The sequence below is a fragment of the Salminus brasiliensis genome, chromosome 3, assembly GCF_030463535.1.
Source record: "Salminus brasiliensis chromosome 3, fSalBra1.hap2, whole genome shotgun sequence".
Lineage (NCBI taxonomy): Eukaryota > Metazoa > Chordata > Actinopteri > Characiformes > Bryconidae > Salminus > Salminus brasiliensis.
The window spans coordinates 2,576,332-2,590,172 of record NC_132880.1 but is presented as its reverse complement, the minus strand read 5'-3'; the positions used below and the strand labels follow the sequence as shown (position 1 = coordinate 2,590,172).

Here is a 13,841-nt window from a genome sequence, read left to right as displayed (position 1 = left end):
TGAGGAAAAGTTTATTGGATTTGTGACTAAACCGTACGACTTGCCATGGGATGCCACTGAGAGAGCCTCAAGAGCTTCGAGAGCCTCGAGACTGGAGCTTTAGCATTAGCTAGAACGCAAGCGGTCATCACGTTAGCACAGCGGGCTCATCACAAAGCTACGCTCAACAATTATGCCTGGAAAGCTCGGGCGATAATCATGGGTTTAAAATGGGAGCGATACCACTGAAGACTAGGGATGCACTGATCCGGCATTAGGATCGAGTATCGGTCCTGATACCAGATATTAACAAAATTAGCTGGATCGGGTATCGGATAATTAGGCCGATCCATGGAACTGATCCTTTCACTTTCATTGGTTGGTGACTGAACTAAATGTGCAAATAAATAAATGACAGTAAATTTATATCTGTGTTAATTTGTTATATTAAATAAAAGTAATATTTAGGTCAATTCTGATGCCTTAAGTCTCTCTCACATAGTATAGAGGTACACGGTTTATTAATTCAGCTATGTAACGGACTGGTATCAAAGTTTACAAAGTTTATGTATCGGTATCAGAACTGAAAAAGCTGGATCGGTGCGTCCCTACTGAAGACAAGGATGAAGCTCTCGATCTGCCAGAGCAGGACAGGATGGAAGTTTTGTTGAAATAATTAATGAATAAATAATAATAATAAAAAATTGATGTTCGTTCTTAATCAGGACTCTGCCCAAAATAATAATCTAAAAATTAATAAGAATAATAAACATGCCCTCAGTGTCAGCAGTCCCGTCCCACATTACAGTAAATGCCCACGATTATTCTGCTGCCCTCCGGATTAGCAGGCCAGCAGTGCTCAACGAGTCACCCCTGATGACATGCAGATAAATCAGACGCACTCAGACAGGTCCGACGCTAACGAAGCGCAATGATAAAGAGCCTCAGTGTTCATACAGAGTCGGTGTCAGACCGCGTTACAGCTCAGACAGTCACCTGTGGCTTCAACACCTGGGAAAGAATGCGGGCTGAGGGACGAAGAGAGCCAGAGGTATTTGAAAGGAGCTCTCTCCTGTGACCGCAGAGCGACGCTTCGGCATGTCTACGTCTCACCTGGTGAGTAAAATGATGACAGATACAACACTTTCCCTCGCCAACATACCTCACTAATCTCTTCCACTGAAGAGGCGGAGAGATTAAATTCACACAACAACCGGAGCCGACTTCAGCTCCAGACGCCGTCCATCGGCCAAGACACGTCCGGAGCGGAGAGGTAACTGAAGCAGGTATCCCACCAATTAGCACTGGATGTCTCACAAAGTTATATGCAAGAAAAGGGGGTACATGTTCTACTTTAGGGGTCTTTGAGTGATGCCTTAGTAGTCAGAACCAAAGGGAACTACAAATAAAGTTCTCTACTACAAACACGGTTCTTCAGGGAACAAAAAATGGTTCTTCTACAGCATTGCTTAACCCCTTAAATCCTGCAACTAGGCCAAGGCAATACTTCCATGACTACATTATAATAGGGGCCCTAAAATGTAACCCTGTGGGACTCCACAAGATATCATCGCTGATCTCCAAAATAGCAACTTTACAAAAAATCCAAGTCATTTTGGAGCGTTTCTATTGGTCCATTCATCGATACAATGCAAATTCTGATGCAATGTAAAGAACAACTGCCAGATTTACATGAGGTCAAAAAGTGGGAAAGGTCAAAAATGGAGGTATAAGGTTTTTGGGGGGCAGCGACCACATGCTAATGTAAATCAATAATTCACAATGGTTTATAAATTAGGATTAATAACTCAAAAATAACTCCGAAAGGTTCTTAATACCCCATTAACATGTTAACAGAAAGTCACACAAGCCATGAAGTTGTTACGAGGGTCAAGACATTGTTTGCGATCAAGATTTGGTCTAAAGATTTGGTCTAAAAATGAAGTTTTCGGTCTAAAATTCCATTCATGGCGGAGGGATACGTGCAGAACACTGTGATGCAAAATAGTCCCCAAAGGAAGCTATTTTTGGCACTACTTTACCATCATCAACACACAGCACTCAGAAGACTGTATGTAGGGTCACGGGTAGCGACGCACCGATCCGGCTTTCTCAGTTCCGATATCGATACATAAACTTTGCATATAGGTCGATACCCGACACCAGTCCGATACCATAGCTGAATTAATAAACTGTGTACCTCACCATGTGGGAGAGACTTAAGGCATCAGGATTTACTTAGTCATTACTTTATATAATATAACAAATTAACACAGATATAAATGTATTAATTTGCCATCGGTCGTTTATTTATTTGCACATGTGGTTCAGTCTCACACCAACAAATTAAAGTGAAAGGATCGGTTCCATGGATCAGCCTAATTATCCGAAACCCGATCCAGCTAATTTTGTTAATATCAGGACCGATATCCGATCCCAATATCAGATCGGTGCATCCCTAGTCCCAACCCCACTCTGACTCTGAACTATGCAGAAAATATCTCCAGCACAGTTTAGCGCAGTAATACTAGCACTGTGTATGTAGGTTACCCACCCCACCCCCCCACCTCCTCTCTCTTTCCCTAGTCCTGGCAGCTCGCTGTTATCTCGCCATCCTCCAGAGCTTATCGCCGGTGCTGTGGGACACTCCTGGTTAGAGCTTGCAGAGGGTGAGGTCATGTCTCAAAGTACAGCCTGGTGTGGTTACTCATGAACCAGAGCCGGGACACCTTCCTGAGCCGCTGCTCTCCACTGCCACGATGAAGAGCTGCACCGTAACCAGCTCCAGAGGAGCGACAGAACAGGGTGAGGAACGGGGCGAGAACCCAGAGGCTTCAGGTTCGGGTGTTGGGCAATAACACAAATCTGATAAACCACACAGACACACACAAAACACACACACACAAAACACATGAGCACACAAACAGGTGTGTTTTGCATGACACGCCCTGGGCAAAATCCATTCTCCCGCTCACTCACCCCACCCCCACCCAAAACACACACACACACACACACACACACACACACACACACACAGTGACAGCATTTAGCCTGAACGTTAACCTGCCCTTCTTGATTAGTTCCACAAGAAACCAGCCATCCATACTCTCAATCTCTCTCTCTCTCTTACTCACACACACTCACAAAAAAGGAAGTCTCATAAGGCCCCACTTCACCCCCCACTTTGTCTGCAATCTGATAAGTCGCTTCAGAACCTTGTTTCCTCTGAAGGGCAGGACGTGACGCCACCGTTATGACTTAGAGCCATGTGCTCCAGGCCAACTCAGGAACCCGCCATCTCTGGCCTAATTCAGTCCCACCCATCTAGAACGTTCCAGATCTGCCACCGAGAGTCAACACGAGCTTTCACATCAGAGAGAGAGAGAGAGAGAGAGAGAGAGAAAGAACTAAATCTGTTCAGATTCTGTAACACTGGATTTACACTGAAACAGCCCCCGCCCCAGTGTCAGCTGTGTGGTTTTTAAGTGCTTAAGGCCGTGTAAGAGTCATGGGTCAGATAGGTCAGCACCAGGGCTGCATGATTTGGTAAAATAAATTGATATTGCGATATTAAAAAAATACAGGAATTTTTATTTTTATGATGGTGTGACATTAATAACGCACACTGTCCACTAAGGGTCGAACTACAATAAATGGCATCAGGCAGATATACAGTGAAAGATACACAACTTTCTGTGCCTGGGAGTCCAAGAGACCATAATTCCCCACTGGATGGCCCTCCCTCTCCCCCCATCAGGAGCGTCTGTTAGCTGACAGGTAACGTTGAGCTATACAGGGTCAATCAGAGCTCTGTAAACACACTGAAGCTGTAAATGGAGTCAGTTTAAATATAGACAGTATACTCAAGGAGTATCTAAGGATATACAGAGATAAAGTACACTGCGATGATGGTGCTGAAACTAGGGATGAACCAATCCGATACTAGGATCGGATACCGGACCCGACACTAACAAAATGAGCTGGATCGGGGATCGGATAATTAGTCTAAATAGACCAAAAGGACTGATCCAAGCACGGAACCCAATTTAAAAAGTCCAGACAGCGCTGTTTAAGCACACTTATTAATTTTAGTGATCAATAAACAGAAATTGGGTTCATTTAGATCAGTGTTCATTTGTTACAGTTTGTTTTACAAAGTTAGTAAAGTAGAGATGTTGAGGTCTATGGTTTATTAATTCTACAATGATATCGTATCGGGTATCGATACACAAAGTTCATGTATCGATATCTGAAAAAGAAAACGATTGATCGGTGCATCCCTAGCAGAAACGATATATTGTGCTTTGGCCTAATTATGGCCAAAACAATATTACTGTACTAATCAAAACATCCAAGACCTCCATATTGCCCAGTGCCTTTACGTAAAAATGAACGTCACCAATATTACAGCCAGACGTGCAACGAGCAGCGCGTCCATAATGGCGCCCCCGTGTGGAGACGCGCAACTCAAGACTTTTGCCATGCAGTCTAAACGGCCAAAATAATTATAAATAAATAAATACATTCCCAAACTATAACATAACATATGCCATTTGTTTTATTCATACATCAGTGGCATAAAGCGGCAGCTGCGGGTTGCAGGCGTCGGTCAGAGAGGCTGGACCAGGCCTCGGGCTGCCGGACAGAAGCTGCCAGCGCCGGCCTGCTTGTTTGGAGCTTAGCCAATCTGCTCTCGGCTTCCTGCTATTGTTGTATTCTTTCGTGAGGCCGTGTACAGGTGCGTTCTGGGAAGGGAGGGTCCACATGGGGAAGAAGAGAGGGAGCCCAAATAAGGAGAAACACTCCACAAGAAGAATGGCCAACAAAACAGAGGAGGAAGAAAGAGCTTTGAGCAGGGATGACGCACCGGCACAGGCCGGCTGGGTCTGGCTACTGTTATATGTGGGTAAAAGGGAACGGGGCTGGAGGGTTGCTGACATAGCTGGGACTGAGGTGGGCACTTGGGCCCAGGTTGCACATGCGCTGTAGAAAAGCACTGCCAATATTACAGGACGCCTAAGGTCACCAATGCCATCCGGCAGATAGAGGGGCATAAAGCACTGGGCTGTGGAGCAGTGGACCCAACCTCTCTGCAGTGCTGGAGGCGGGATAAGCCTGAGTGGCATTTTGGATTCATAACTAATCATCCATCATCACTGCCTGGCCTTACTAATGCCATCATGGCCGAATGCCATCAAATCCTCACAGCAATGCTCTAAAAGCTAGCGTAGATGCTGTGTGTGTACTTTGTGGCCCTGCTTTAGCCGTCCTGGCGCGGAGCGGTACACGCCGCGGCCTCAGTGACCTTTTGACCCTGCAGTGGGGGAAAAAAAGGGCCAATCACAGGGACCTGGCAGAGGAACAGCATCAGACAACGACAAACTACAAACAGCTGCAGAGAACAGCAGCCAGACGTGTCAGGCGTCTGACATCAACAGCATTTAGCTTTTCATCATATGTCAGCTGAGGAAATGAAAACAAGAGGAGGACACAAGACTGACAGCGGCTGACAAACGCACACTCAGGGTGGAGGCAGGTGTGCAGTCCTGGCCAAAAACCAAATATTCAGTGTTAAACAGTTCAAATAAAGGCGCTTCAGAAGGTTCTGTGTTGAGCTGGGCGATATGGAGAAAAAAATATCACGATATTTGAACGATATTTTGACAATATATGATATTTATTGCCAAATTTATCGTAAAATTAAAAACACTGCTATCCAAATACTCTCCCATATTAAGAATCTGCAGTTAATCAGCGCTGACGATGTTCACAAGCACTCATAAAAGCATACCGTGGACCACCATAACGAAATTTATCACGATAAAATAGTGTCATATTGGCCAGCTCTAGTTCTGTGAGCCATAATGTGACACAGAAGAACCATTTTTTTAAGCCAGATGTGCAAGTGTGAAGAACCACCACCATCTGGCCAAATTTGGTCTTCTATGGTACCATGGCTCAAAAACCCGCTGAAGCACCAGTCCCACCAAGGCCTCCTTACTGCGTGACTTGGTCTAGCTTCAGGACTTTTAGACTGCAGCCTGCAGCTCTAGACTCCTCCAGCATCCTGGTATGACTGCAGCGTAGCCGACATGCACTCTGGGGTTGGGTTGACTCATTCTGATCTTCACAGTTTAAGCAGGCTAAAGGCCAGACAAGCCTTTGTAGGTTGTGCAGGTTAGCAACTGCTGACAAGCACCTCACCGCTCTTCCGCTGCGCCTGTGGCTATTTTAAATGAGGTACTCGGGACCCCGGGGGGTTATTCACCACAGCTTTATTATAGAGTTAGTGAGATATTTCTAATAGCCCTCGGTCAGCATATGCAGCACTATGATGACCAGGCTACCATTTACCAGCCCTGTCCCAGAAGCCTGAGCTCACGCCACTTTACTGTAACCAGGCTTATCTCTGCAGCAGGGAGCGCATCAGGCCAGCCGGTCAACCATTAACCTGCCCCTCTCTCCGGGGCAGAAGAGTCATCAGCGTGAGTCTACACACCACCTCTTCTCTCAGCATATCGCTCTCGCGCACGCTCTCTCGCTGGCTTGCTCATTCCCACTCTCTCGCCGTCTGCTGCGTCACCGCTGACAGATTTAGACCAACCGCACGCCTAAAAAACAAGCCCTCCCCACCACATCTGGATGAGGGAGGGAAGAGGAGGAGAGATATGCTAATGAAATAAAGACAGAATGAGAAAGAGCGCGAGAGAGAGAGAGCGAGAGAGAGAGAGAGGCGAGCTTTAAGGTGAAGAGAGAGAACTAAATAGAGAGGGCTCACATCAAGTGGGTCACTTTCACTCAGGCAGCAAATCAGGTCAACTGCACACACCCCTGCCTCAGCCCAGGTGCCTGTAACCTATACCCATAACACACCTCACATATATACATACACACACACACACACACACACACACACACACACACACACACACCCAAACTGTACAACACTGCATATGGGGTGATCCTAAAAGATAAGGAGAGGCTATTAAGGTGTCTTATGCTAATGTGTCAATATGCTAATTAGAGCATTCGATATCATAAAAACCCAATATTTCAATACAAATATTGATATAAAAGTTTAAGAGTAAGAGTTTGTTGATTTGTCACTGTAGCCATATGCTAATATGTTAGCCTCGAGCTACCTCAGGCTAGCTTGTCTGTACGGCCTGTGAGCAGATCCATCTCTTATCTTGTGTTTCTTGATGGCAATCATGAGAGAAGGCCCAAGTGCTAAGAAAACAGTAATGCCACCACGCCCGGGATAGGAATACAAACATCTAGATAAATGGGTACAGATGGGTCCAAGCTGCATTGCCTATGTGTGTACCCCTGGGCAAAAGTATTAGGACACCTACAGGAGCGCTATATATATATATATATATATATAAAATAATAGGCATTATTAATAAGGAGCTGGACCCCCTTTTGCTCTAAGCTCTACCAGCAGCAGCAGGTCTAGAGCTCTGCTGCAGTTACTGAGTCAGTTGGAGGCTTTTCTGCACTCTGCTCTGAGCTCAGCACTCGGCCCTGACCCCGCTCTGTAACTTTACGTGGTCTGACAGACACTCGGTGGCTGAGCTGCTCTCTGTGAGCTGTTCCTCCTAAACTCTTCCACTGTTCAATAATAACACCACTCACAGCTGATGGAGGAAGATCTAGGAGGGAAGGTCTAAATTTCACCAGCTGACTTGTTGTTGTTGGTGCAGCGGTGTCTCCTATTACATACAGAACCACGCTGGAGTTCAGTGAGCTCTTCAGAACCTCCCGTTCTTTCACTGATGTGTGGAAGAAAGACGGACTACAGGACTAGGGGCTTGATTTTACACACCTGTGGCTGAATGGGGCTGCATATTCAATAATTAAGAGATGTCCCAATACTTTTGTCCAAACATCCTCTCTATAGTAGCCGTAAACTACGAAACTACGAAACTACTCCAGCGACGCTCTTCCCTGTTTGACATGAGACAACAATGTGACAGTGTGTGTGTTTGTGTGTGTGTGTGTGTGTGTGTGTGTAAGAGAGAGAGCAAGAGTGTCACACCCCAGTGTGATCGTCATACCTCTGAGGCCAGATTACACCTACGACCCACAGAAGTGCCTGCTAGTCAAGATACAACATTAACAATAACTGCTAATAACGCATGAACATTCTGGACCCAGTGACCCATGAGCACAGGCCATATCTAGAACCTCTTCGGGTTCCGAAACGCAATGGCAACAGGGCCTCGCAATACAATAAAAACACACTGAATTACGGGAGAGCCTCAATTCACACAGAGCATCTGTCAGGATTTGCAGCAAACCAGGAAAATAGTAGAGATTACCTTAAACCTCATGATGAGCCTTCCTCAACATCATCAATTCACCAAAGCAATATAGTAATTAACGCGCGATATAATGTTCAGCCCATTTCAGACATGCCACAGTACAGACAGCCAGTGATTACCCAACATGACAACACTCTGCAACGCTGCCCCTGGACATGCCTGCCAGCTGTGCCCAAATTCATGACAAATCCGGGACTCGGGAGCGGAATTTACAGCCCCGCTGTATTACAATTAAAGACACCCGAAACCCCATAACCCCATAATTACGTGTACTACAGGCTAATTCTGTGTCCCAGAGGTCAGGCTGGAAGAAATCAGGGTGTGAGCACATTCCCCAGAACAGCACCGCTCCCTGAGCCCTGGAGCAATTCTTTTCACCACAAAGGGACGAAATTGAGGGCAAGGGGTGCGACTGGGGTACGATTCCCCATCCAGGATATCACAACAGGGCAAGTCCTTGGACTAGACTCCTAACACTAAAATCACACAGTGTTCGCTGGGGAAAACAAATCTGATTATATTATTTTATATATATATATATATATATATATATATATATATATATATATATATATTATTATTATATATTATTATATTATACAACTAAAAAAGGTTAGGTACTGGAAGTGCAACAATACTGCAGATCACACTGTCCTGTATTGTACTATAGCTAAATACACAATAGTATCAAACAATACATACAGCTATCTGGAGCAGGTAAACTTATATTTTATAACATATTTTAAATACTTATTAAATATCTTCCATTTTCAAGTATTTCCCCCCAAAATAAGTACTTTGAGGAAAGGCACACCCTTTGTAGGAGCACATCCGCTGTGGGCTACCATTAGTTCATGGCTACTGCACACAGTACTGTACTAATGTTTACCATATTAACTGACCTATAGCTACATTGTATCTGTATATTATTTGTATATTACTTTGCTTTGTATGTTAACTCACAATCTAGATTTAACCATTCGGGATCATCCACATACAGATCTGAATGGATTTAAATCATTTTTAATATATCTTTATTTTGTGAATTGAAGATAAATATTGTGTATTCTATATTTTCTGTGCATTATATTTTAATATAATAATATTTTCACTATATTTTCTCATCGTTTAGCTAGCTGAAATAGCATACCTGTACAAGTACAGGAGCTATGTTAGCTATGTTTTCGGAGCAGATTTTACAAATCACTGCGTAAATTCTGACTGTAATCTGCATATTTTGTTAAAAATAGCATAAATGGTCCTGTTTCCCAAATTCCCAAAGTTTTTAAAAATTTTAATTTTGCAAATTAAAGATAAATATTGTGTATTTAATATTTTTTGTGCATTATATTTTAATATAATATTTCTCTTGCACCTGACATAAATAATGGGGCTGATTCAAGTTCAGGGTCAGAATTTCCACTTCCCTCAATCTACAAAGGCTCGTGTTAGCAGCTAAGTTAGCCTAGCTTATGAATCATCGTTTCTTTTTGTCATCCAGCGACTTTCTTTGCACACTTATGTTAAGTGGCTTTTCTAAACGCTTAACAAACTTATTATCCCACTACCTAAACTACCCCAACCCCCATTAAAACAGCTTAGAAACCTTAAAAAGCGAAAACAAAACAAGGATCGCATAAAAATCGACGATCATCTCCTTGGTAACGCCGCACGTCACTCAGCCAGGGCAGCCGGAATCGGGCGGTGACGTCACCGCGTGTAACACGATGAACTCTCCGAGTGCGAGCCTGTCTGGCAGAGCCACATCAGTCATTTTCACCCAAATTAAAGCTCTCCAATCACGCTAATGCACTCCCCGACGAGCTCCGCGGCCCGCCCGAGGGAGTCCCGGCTCGGTATCAGGCGCCGTTCGTTGCCTCCCTCCCTCCATCTTTTTTTTTGCAACTCATTCATGCGAGCAAGTTGCTGCTTCCTGTAACTTTCCTTGTTGTTTTTCCTCCCTAAGCGAGCCCGTTCAGCTGCACCGAGGTTTAAAACTTACTTAACTCGTAAACGAGCGCGTGTAGGGTGATGAAAGTTCGGTTCGATCCAATTTGGGGGTCCCGCCCAGCCAAGTTGCACTTCGCTCGCCCTTCACGAAGCTGAAGTTAGCATCTCGTCCGAATTTTCCGTTCCACCTTAAAAGTCTGCAGCAGCGGTCTGGCGCCACACGCTTGCCCGGTGTAGCTGCAGCCCCATTTAAGGTGGACCGGAGAGTTCGAATTCAAAGGCAACTTTCAGCCTCGCTCGTCCTTCCTGCTTCAATGCACTTTGCTCTGTAGAGCAGATGGATGAAAACTAAGCCTCATAGACGCGACATAATCAACTTACCTGCTTATTCAAGCTCTTTTAAGGTTGACTTAACAAGAACCGGTGCTTATCCTGGTCGTGGCAGCGTTGCAAAAACCTCCTGTCCGCTGCAACCTCTCTTCAAACTAGCTCGCGCTCTCTCTCTCCCCTCTTTGGTCTCTTTTTCCTCCCTGGCTCGCTCTCTCACTCACTCTTTTGCTCTTTTTTTGCTGCTCGCGCTCCCTCCCTCTCTTCCACTTGCACTATTCCTCGCCTACTGGCTCGGGGTGCGGTCCAGAGAGGGCGGGGCTTGCGCGGTTTGCACGCCACGCCTGCTTTCCATTTCCCAGCCACTCATCGCCCAGCGATCAGTCGGTTTCAGCCAATCAGGGGCGCCGAAGTGGGGAAAGGAGGCGGGGCAGAAGCGTGAAAAGAGTAGAATGAACTTGAGGCGGTTGGGAGAGCCTGAGCGAGTCACTCCCAGAGTTTAATGTTTAATGAGGACGGTATGTGCAAGCCAAGGACTTTTATGACCATATAAGTAGCCGGGCTGAGCAGGATGGACTACATCAGCAGCCCCTCGACCCCTTGTGTCACTGTCTGTAGCTCCACACACACTCCTACAAAACACGGAGGAATGCCAGGAATTGCCAATGCAGTCCACAACCCCCCTCCCTTCCTTTCCTCTGTTTTTTTTTGTGTGAACTACATTATGAATAGGCCTTAGTTCAGCTCTGCTTCTTTATTTTATACGTTATAAGTTTTTCGCTCTCACGCCTCTTTTTCACGTCTATTTTATACATTTATATTATTTAAAATTTTTTTGTGTGTGCTAGATTATAACAAGGCCTACACGTAAGCCAGAACCCCTAAACTTCATTAATGGACTTATTTCCTAACTAGCTATATTATAAATAAGCCTATTTTGAGTTCAGGTGCCAAACCTATGCAACGTCTTTATCGACTTATCCTTTTATATTTTCCACAATGACTTTTAGGCTTGACTTTTTGACTTTTTTTGTACTATGTTATAAATAAGCATATATTATATATGGGATGTATATATGGAAATGTGATTTGTAGGCAATTCAGGCAACTTTTATTAACTTATTTGTCTTTTATTTTACATAATTACTACTAAATATTACAAAAAAGTCACATCTAGTGCCGAAATCATGGTTTTGTCAATTATCTCAAGTCGCCCAGGCCCTGAAGCAGCTAAACATGCTACACACTCACACTACCACCACCATGTTTGCCAGTGAGGCCTGCAGTCTTTGGATGATTGGGCTGCACTCTTGGAGGAAGTTTAGTAGGCTGGTGGCCAGTGGTGGCTCAGTGGTTAGAGCACCAGGCGGTTCATGACAGGGTTGTGGGTTTGATACCCAGGCTAAGCAAGCTGACACTGTTGGGGCCTTGAGCAAGAAGGCCTGCAGAATGCTCTGATTTCATTAGGAGGTAACAGCTCCCACTGTGGTTCACTCCTATAAACTCCCAGCTAGAATCTGTTGTTGAAATGGGGTCTTTTCACATTTGGTCATTTAAAAAAAACAAAAAAAACTTTTTTATTATCTGTGTCAATCCCGGCAATATTCCATTCTGTGTTTAAATAAATGCTCTAATTTATAAGTTTGTATGGCAGCACAGCATTAGATACCCGCACAGGCTTTGTACTGCAGCACTGTTGGCTTACAGGGAAAGCTTCAGGTTTAATGAAGCTGTTTTGTTCCTCCTGCAGTACCGTAAAGTCCCTGTGTGATGATGAATGGAATATTCCACATACCTGAGCTCATATTCATCCACAAATGACATACAAAACAGGCATTAATCTCTGGGTGAGGAACTGGAATCTGGAGTATTCAGGACTGCGGCTGGGTGCTGCTGCCTGCCTGTCCTCTGGATCTCCTGGATTGAATTTGTCCGTATTTGCTGTGATCTTCTAACCCCTCCGTTTATTTCTACCACTCTTCCTCGCATGTTTAGAGATGATCTGTTACAGGAACTAAACTGAACTGTTTATTTGGGTTTATTATAATGTTATATAGAGTTAATTACAGGTAGACACTCTCACTGACCACTGTGTTTGTTTATTTGGGTTTATTCTAATGTTATATAGAGTTAATTACAGGTAGACACTCTCACTGATCACTCACCTTATGTTTATTTGGGTTTATTCTGATGTTATATAGAGTTAATTACAGGTAGACACTCTCACTGACCACTGACTTTATGTTTATTTGGGTTTATTCTAATGTTATATAGAGTTAATTACAGGTAGACACTCTCACTGACCACTGACTTTATGTTTATTTGGGTTTATTCTAATGTTATATAGAGTTAATTACAGGTAGACATTCTCACTGACCACTCACTTTATGTTTATTTAGGTTTATTCTGATGTTATATAGAGTTAATTACAGGTAGACACTCTCACTGACCACTCACTTTATGTTTATTTAGGTTTATTCTGATGTTATATAGAGTTAATTACAGGTAGACACTCTCACTGACCACTGACTTTACGTTTATTTGGGTTTATTCTGATGTTATATAGAGTTTTACAGGTAGACACTCTCACTGACCACTGACTATGTTTATTAGGGTTTATTCTAATGTTATATAGAGTTAATTACAGGTAGACACTCTCACTGACCACTCACTTTATGTTTATTTAGGTTTATTCTGATGTTATATAGAGTTAATTATAGGTAGACACTCTCACTGACCACTCACTTTATGTTTATTTAGGTTTATTCTGATGTTATATAGAGTTAATTACAGGTAGACACTCTCACTGACCACTGACTTTATGTTTATTTGGGTTTATTCTGATGTTATATAGAGTTTTACAGGTAGACACTCTCACTGACCACTGACTTTATGTTTATTTGGGTTTATTCTGATGTTATATAGAGTTTTACAGGTAGACACTCTCACTGACCACTGAGCTTATAGTTTTTATTATTATTATTATTACTATTTATCTATACTGTTTTTTTTTAGCTCCTCCACCTAGTGCTGGTACTCAGTTTATGTATGAATATGTCTCTCTCTCTCTCTCTCTCTCTGAGGGCTCTGACGCCAGCCTTTCACAAACATCCTGAGCTTCAGAGAGGTCGTGTTATGACCCTGCCGGTCACGCAGACACAACATCAGTTCCACAGAGGCCGAGGCCGTGTTAAGAAACAATGCTGATACATCTGCAGCCCTGGAGGAAATCGTAATTTTGACTCTGTGAGTCGGCTG

At 43.8% G+C, this 13,841-nt stretch overlaps 1 protein-coding gene across 2 annotated transcripts in view; it reads right to left on the bottom strand.

The window, feature by feature from the left end:
- The window catches only part of myh9b (myosin, heavy chain 9b, non-muscle), a 57,350-nt gene extending 46,489 nt beyond the window's left edge, over nt 1–10,861 (bottom strand). For both annotated transcript variants that reach the window (XM_072675168.1, XM_072675169.1), the window contains exon 1: nt 10,638–10,861. The gene's annotated coding sequence lies outside the window, so the exon portion shown is untranslated. The remainder of the gene's footprint in view (nt 1–10,637) is intronic.
- Between the last annotated feature and the right edge of the window lie 2,980 nt (nt 10,862–13,841).